The sequence below is a fragment of the Lemur catta genome, chromosome 17, assembly GCF_020740605.2.
Source record: "Lemur catta isolate mLemCat1 chromosome 17, mLemCat1.pri, whole genome shotgun sequence".
NCBI lineage: Eukaryota > Metazoa > Chordata > Mammalia > Primates > Lemuridae > Lemur > Lemur catta.
In genome coordinates this window covers 45,238,616-45,246,622 of record NC_059144.1, presented here as the reverse complement: position 1 = coordinate 45,246,622, position 8,007 = coordinate 45,238,616, and the positions used below count along the sequence as shown (strand labels likewise).

The 8,007-nt window shown below is 38.0% G+C and overlaps 1 pseudogene; it reads left to right on the top strand.

Moving 5' to 3' along the window:
• Window positions 1-227: 227 nt before the first annotated feature.
• On the top strand, window positions 228-1,204 carry LOC123622207 (annotated as a pseudogene).
• The last annotated feature ends 6,803 nt before the right edge of the window (window positions 1,205-8,007 follow it).

Here is an 8,007-nt window from a genome sequence, read left to right as displayed (position 1 = left end):
ATTCCATCATCCCTCCCTCCAACCCCTGGCAACTTCTGATCCATTTGTCTTTTACAGATCTGTTTGCTGATATGTTTTGCCTTTTCTAGAATATCATATAAATGGAATTATACAGGATGTGGGTTTTTCAGACTGATTGGCTTATGAATTTTGAAAGTAAAAATCAAGGAAACAGTGAACACTCTCTGTTCCTCCCATTTGACAGACAGCCATGTCCCCAAGACACCATGGTGAAAGTGAAGGCTGGAGTAAATGCATTTGGCTGTATTGGGCACCTGGTCACCAGGGCTGCTTTTAACTCTGGCAAAGTGGATATTATTATGATCGATGACCCCTGTCTTGACCTCAACTACATGGTCTACATGTTCCATTATGATTGCACCCACGGCAAGTTCCATGGCGCAGTCTAGGCTGAGAACGGGAAGCTTGTCATCAATGGAAATCCCATAACCTTCTTCCAGGAGTGAGATCCCACCAAAATCAAATGCAGGGAAGTGGGTACTGATTACGTTGTGGACTCCACTGGCATCTTCACCACCTTGGAAAAGGCTGGGGCTGCCCTAGATGGCGGGCCAGAAGGGCTATCATTTCTGCCCCCTTTGCTGAGGCCCTATGTTTGTGATGGGCATGAACCATTATAAGTATGGAAACAACCTGGCCATTATTAGCAATGCCTCCTGCACCACCAACTGCTCAGCCCCCCGGCCACGGTCGTCCATGACAACTTTGGCAAGGTGGATGGACCCATGACCACAGTACATGCCATCACTGCACTCAGAAGACCATGGACAGCCCCTCTGGGAAGCTGTGGTGTGACAGCTACAGGGCTGTTAGAATATCACCCCTGACTTGACTGGTGCTGCCTAAGCTGAACAGGAAGCTCACAGACATGGTCTTCCACATCCCCACTGCCAATGTGTCGGTCATGGACCTGATGTGCTGTATTGAGAAACCTGCCAAATATGATGGCATCAGAAAGGTGGTAGAGCAGGCATCAGAGTGCCCTTGAGGGCATCCTGGGCTGCTCTGAGCACCAGCTTATCTCCTCTGATGTTAACAGTTACACTCACTCTTCCACCTTTGCTGCAGAGGCTGGCATTGCCTTCAACGACCACTTTGTCAAGCTCATTTTCTGGTATGACATGACTTTGGCTGCAGCAACAGGGTGGTGGACTTTATAATCCACAAGGCCTCCAAGGAATAAGAGCTCCTGGACCACCACCCCCAGCCAGAGCACGAGAAGAGGAGAGGCCCTCAGCTGCTGGGGTGTCCCTGCCCACTCAGTCCCCCACCACACTGAGAATCTCCCCTCCTCAACACAGTTTCCATGCTAGACCCCTGAGGAATAGGAGGGGCCTAGGGAGTCCCACCTTGTCATGTGCCGTCAGTAAAGTCCCCTGTACTCAGCCAAAAAAATGGGGATGGAAACAGTGAACAAAGACAGCAAAGTACTCAAAAAATTCAGTAAAAATGATAGAAGAAATGGACTTTTAGGGAAAAAAATCACATTTGACTTTCCAATCGAGTATAACATTGCAGAGTTGAGTATACATGCAGAAAATTGAGTATACATGCAGAAAATTGCCAAATCATATGAGTGTAGGGTATGATATTAGAGAAAGGATACATAGATCAATACAAGAGATTAGAAAGTCCAGAAATGGACCTACATATTATGGGTGATTGATTTTTAAAGGTGCAAAGGCAATTAGAGACAGGATAGTTTTTTCAACAAATTATGCTGGAATATGCAAAGTAGAGTCTTCATCCATATCTTGCACCCTATATAAAAATTAAAATGGATCATATATTTGAATATGAAACCTTTACCACAACACTTCTAGAAAAAAAATCACAGGAGAAAATCTCTGTGACCTTGATTTATGCAATGATTTCTTAGGTATGACACCAAAAGCATGACTCCTAAAATAATTTAAAAATGTATAAATGCACTTCACTTAAATTAATTGGACTTCTCTCCAAAAGAAAAGTTAAGAGATCTAAAAGGCAAGCCACAGATTAAGAAAATATTTGTACAACCCATATCTGATAAAGACCTTAAATGCAAAATGCCTAAAGAACTTTCAAAATCCAGCAGTAAGAAAGCAAACAATTCAATTAGGAAATGGGCAAAATACTTGAACAAATATTTCACTAGAGAAAATATAAGGATGGCAAATAAACACATGAAAAGCCACTCAGCATCATTAATGATAAGAACAATGCAAATTAAAACCACAATAAGTTACTTGTCCACACCTAATAAAATGGCGGGAAAAAAACCCTGACATTTACAAGATGTGGAGCATTTGGAACACTTCATTTGTTGCTGGTGGAAATATAGAATAATACAGCCACATTTATGTTGGAAAACATTTTGGCAGTTTCTTATAGTTTTAAACATACATTTGCCTTTTGACCCAACAAGTCTCATTCTAGATGTTTGTCAAAATGAAATGAAAACCTATGTTCACAAAAAAATCTTACAGGAATGTTTATAGTATTGGTACCTCCATGCAATGGAATACTGCTCAGTAATAAAAAGGAACAATCTATTGATACATGCAACAATATGGATGAAGGTCAAATGCATTGCACGCCAGGTAGAAGAAGCTTGACTTAAAAGTCTACATATATATGGTTCTGTTTATATGACATTCTTTAAAGCAATAACTATAGGGATGGAAAACACATTAGTACTTGCCAAGGGTGGATGGTGCCAAGGATAGACAACAAAAGAGAATCACAAGGGAGTTTGTGAAGTGATGTGAATTTTCTCTATCATGGCTGTGGTGGTGGATACCTGATTCTAAGCATTAGTCAAAATCCATAGAACTGTACCTTACAAAAAGTGAATCTTGCTTTATATACATTTAAAATAAAACTCAACAACAATAAAGAAGTGTCACAGAGGCTAAATAGCAAATTGTGAGGATGATACATGACTCTAGTTCCTCATTCCCCAGTTCTAGGTAATTTGTTAAATAACTCTCAAGGACTGACTGACTTACACCAGGTCACCGAGGGGTAAGGTGGGTCTGTAGGGGAAGAGCCAGTATGTAGACTGGTGATCCTAAAAGGGTCCCAGGCCAAATATTTTGCAAGTCGACCCAAATCTACTCAGGCTGTGAACTCTAAATTCTCATTTTTCCCCCTCTAGATCAGAAATACTCACTCTGCTGCTCTCTATATTTATGAAAATTTGCTATCTTTATCCTTCATGTCAGAACTTATCCCTACAAGGTCTTGTCTATGGCTGGATACCAAATGGTGACTCTCAAAGTATTTTCAGAAAACACACTGTTTTGTTCCTTCCTTTGCCTTATTATTGTGATCCTGGTGGCGTTTTGTCAAATGGGGGCACGTAAACTTCTGAGCTTCCTGAGACTAGGTACATCTGAGATAAAAACTCATGGGCATAAACTCCTGAAAGTAAGTACTAGCCTTCCTATCGGATAATGCACAGCATCATTTGACAGATGGATCAATGGTAATCATAATAATTAGCATACATTATAGTCCACAACTTTCCCCCAGACTCCTAGGAACTAGTAAGCCCTGGAAATTCAATTACAGAGCTAGGGGAAAAAAGATACTCATCCCTATCCATCAAAGCGCTGTGTGAGTAGGTGTTATGAGATAGACTTTTCTGGGATCTACATTCTTCAGAGCAAACTCAAATCAGCTATAAAAAGAATTTTAAACATATCAACTCAAGCTTCATTCCCTGATTTTCAGGAAATCCTATCAACAGCCTCTGAAGACCTTTCATTCCATGTCAGTACACACCAGCATGGCTTGTTCCCCCACATTTAGAAGAAGGAGTCCCAGGTCCCCATATCTTAGGCAAGGTCAATATGTCACAATCATTGTGACATATTGTGTTCAGGGGTCGCCATGGCTGTGAACCGCAGGGGTGGAATGAAAGCTGGGACAGAGACAAAGCAAAATTGCTCTTTTAAGTGAGTGCAGAAGTGCCCAGGAACACAGGGAAGAATCCGGCATCTCCTAATTGTACCCAGGCTGCACTGGGGACGCCACCTCCCAAGGTTTCCTCCAGCTGAGTCTGTCCCTGAATGAACAATGAGGACTTTTCCTTTACATGTTTTTTTCCTTGTCAACGTTGCAGATTCATTTTGACAGAAACATGGCAGGGTGATATTGTCCAAAAGGCGATTTGACAGTGATACACTGACTTTCTCTGTAGCTTGTTATCCACTAAAATGACTTAGGAGAAAAAGGAAAAATAAGGTGATTTGTAGTTGAGAGAAACCAAATAATAAATTAGTATCTTTTTCAGAAGGATGCAGTAGGAAAACTACTGGAAAGGAAAGCAAGACTGTGGTCTCCAGACTTGTCTCATTTCTTTACTCAGCCCCGTGAACTTGGACAGGCTGCTTAACCTCATGGAACCTCCCTTACCATGTACAGTAGACAGTAATAATTGTCTTGCCTTATTTAGAGGGCTATTCAGGAAGAACTAAGGTGAAGATAAAACAAACATTTGTTTTCAGGTAGTCTAGCATCTATTTCCCTTCCTAACAGCAGCCTGATTTTATTTAAAGGAAAACATGCCCTCCTTCATTGGAGAGTGGGCTGGAATAAGTAAGTGCCTACTCATAGGGCAGCCAAAGAGAGTTCTAGAAGGTCCTTGCACTCCATCCTTCCTCTTTTTATTCTGGTAAAGTCAAGGTGAGCATGTGACACAAGCTACCGTTATTAGATGCTCATCCCTGGAATGAGCAATGACCAGAAAATTTGGAAATGGTTGGAGGTCTTTCCAGATGTGGTTGCCCATCCAATCTACTTCTGGATGAGAATGCTCCTGTGCTTCTATTATTTTGGCCCTTGTTTCCTTATAGTCCAAAAAATTCCCTTTAGGTTCCATTAGCCAGACTGAGTTTCTGTACTTTGTTACCAAACATTGTTATGGATAGAGAGGTTATTCTTCAAACTCTTTCAAAATATAAAAGACTAGATAAGAAGGAAATAGTTTTTGAAACACCTTCTTTTCTATGTATTTCCAAACATAATTCTAGAACCTATATTTTATTAAAACTACTATGTTCTTATAAATCCAAACCACTATGTCTAAATGATATAGAAGTTTAATTAGTAGGCAAGAGTACAGGTCATTTATTGCAATTACAAAATATATTCTGTAATTTTATTCAAAGACTTATGGCTAATACTGGAATTAACATTTCAAGTTCTTATTCCATGATAGTGATTTGGAGCTCACTTCTTCATCATGGTTTTGTGTAGCATTCATTCCTTTCTAGATTCTTTTGTTTAAAAGGCACGTAATACACCATCCTAATATCAGGAGTTTGGGTTAGAATAAGACATCTGTCACTTTAGCTTTTTAAATTGTGATTTATTTTGGAAAGAGCTAAAGGTTCAAGTATGAGGATATGTACCTCCGTAGAGACTTACAGATAATGACCAGAGTTAATAACTTTTGATTTTCACTCATTGTTGATTCTTTCAATCAATCTTTTCTAACAGATACTAGTTTATTGAGGTTTTGTAAGTGATGTTATTCTCATTTAGTAGATTTTTTAAGTTGAAAATTTAGAAAGATCTCACTATGGGCTTACCATCACCATATTCTTTGATTTGAGAAATTCTTCTTCAAAATCAACATAATGAGTGTTATTGAGATCTCTGCCATGGTATAAGAAATTATTTCCAGAACATATTTTCTGTGGGCCAAAAAGAGCTGTGTGATTGCATTCACATAACGTTCTTGCCTTTGACAGTTCTTTTTGTCTATGTCTATATGTATATAACTGTATATTGACACCTATATGTCTGTGTCTACATATACTATATCCATTTCTATATCTCTCATATCTACATCTATACCTATACATATAGCCATATCTACATATATATCTATGTCTCTATCTACTCTACCACTATATGTATGTGTTCATGTATCTATTTATCATCTATGTACCCATCAAATTCCTATTAGTACTCAGAAAGGATGGATGGATTTCCATCAGAGAATAGTCTCGAAGGATAAGATACAGCATGCACAAAAGTCACTAGGTATAGACATACACAGTCAGGGACACTGTGAGAAAAGAGACAGCTACCTTTCAGAGCAGTGGTAACTGAAGTATAAGGAGAATTGAAAATTGAGAGACAGGGGCCATAGGAGTTGACAGTTGCTGGTTTTCCACCATGCTGCTTCTCAAATGGATGACTATCTGTAATATACTGCAAGATCAGTAGTAGAAGGGGTTTATTTATTTAGTGATGGTTAATGGTTCATCTTACCAGGCATGTTGGGGAACCAGGTAATAATTTTAATTATCAGTATCTGACCACTTAAGAGTCTAGCACTGTGTTAAATATTTTATATGCATTTTTCATGTAATTCTTACAACAAACTTATCTAAATTTCACCTCACGTGGTTGAGAAAACTGAGTACAAAAAGGGTAAAGAAAGGTGTCCAGAGTGACAGAAGGAAGAAGTGATAGATGCTGGGTTCAAATGTGAACTCATTGATGCTGGAGTTCATTTTCTTAGTAAGCTATTCCCGATGTTAGAATCATGTTAAAGTTATTTATATTTATTTATTTCCATTTCTCATTTTCCCCCAAAATTACTATTATTTACCTTTATTGCATATAACATTTTTGTCCACAATAAATTAAATGACATTTTAATTTATTTTTTTTAATTCCAGAGGGAACTATCACATTGTATGTATGCAGCGGCTTTCATCTCTGGTTTATATAACAATTTACAGAGAGGTACCACTAATCCCCAAGGTCTCACTGAGGGATGGAAAGGAAATAGTTTACTCAATCAGATAATTGATATTTATTGAATGCCTTCTGTCTGCTCTATCTGCTAGATACTATATCATTTCATTTCATTTTCATTATGAATCTATATGGTAGGTATTACAATCCCCATTTTATCAAGAAAGTTGAGATTCAAAGAGATTAAATAACTTACTCTATATAACACATCTGTCTCTAATACCATAGCTAACTTTCTATTTTAGGACAGAGAAAATGTCACCATTACCTTCTTTATTTCAAGTCAATACTTTCCTCCTTAGCTTTCTTGTGTTATCACACAGTTTTCTTAATAACTAACAATGCAGCATTTTTTTTTTTTTTTGAGACAGGGTCTTGCTCTGTTGCCCAGCCTAGAGTGCAGTGGTGCCATTATAGCTCACTGCAACCTTGGTTAATTTTTTAAAAATTTTTTCTGTACAGATGGGGTCTCGCTATTGCCCAGGCTGGTCTCAAACTCCTGGCCTCATGTGATCCTCCTACCTTGGCCTCCCAAAGTGCTAGGATTATAGGTGTGAACCACTTCACCTGACCAACAATTTAGTATTCTTGGTTAAATTGCTTTGATTGGCTGGACTGAGAGGAGTGGTATTTACAACTAATTGATCACACCAGTTATAGATTTCTTTGTTCTTTCTCCATGTCCACTGCTTCACTTGTCTAGCCTTTAAAATAAATAAATTAATTAATTAATTGCCTTCATTCAGTCTCAGCCCAACTACTTAGCTGCACGATCTTAGGCAACTTATAAACTTCTCTTCAGTTTCCTTCTCTATAAAATGGCACAATAAAATCTACTTTATAATGTTGTGAGGATTAAATGAGATAGCATGTGTAAAGTGTTTGGGAGTCTGCTTAGAATATGTCAGTAATAAATCATCATTAAATGTTAGGCAGTGGTATCATCATAACAAAGACATTTTAAAACTATTATTGAATATGTGCTCATGCATTCACTGACTTTTATACACAGCATAAAATTGATTTTATTGTTGACAAAAAAAGAATATGCTATTTGGCTTACTTCCTTTCAAAATGTTGCTAATTATGACTCAGATTTAGAACTTAGACAGGTGTATATTTAATTAAATTTGAAACTTGGCAATTTTTTCTTCCTCAAAAAGGAGTGCAAAGATAGAAAAAGAAAATTACAACAAATATTTATAAATTAATTATTCTTTATTTGAT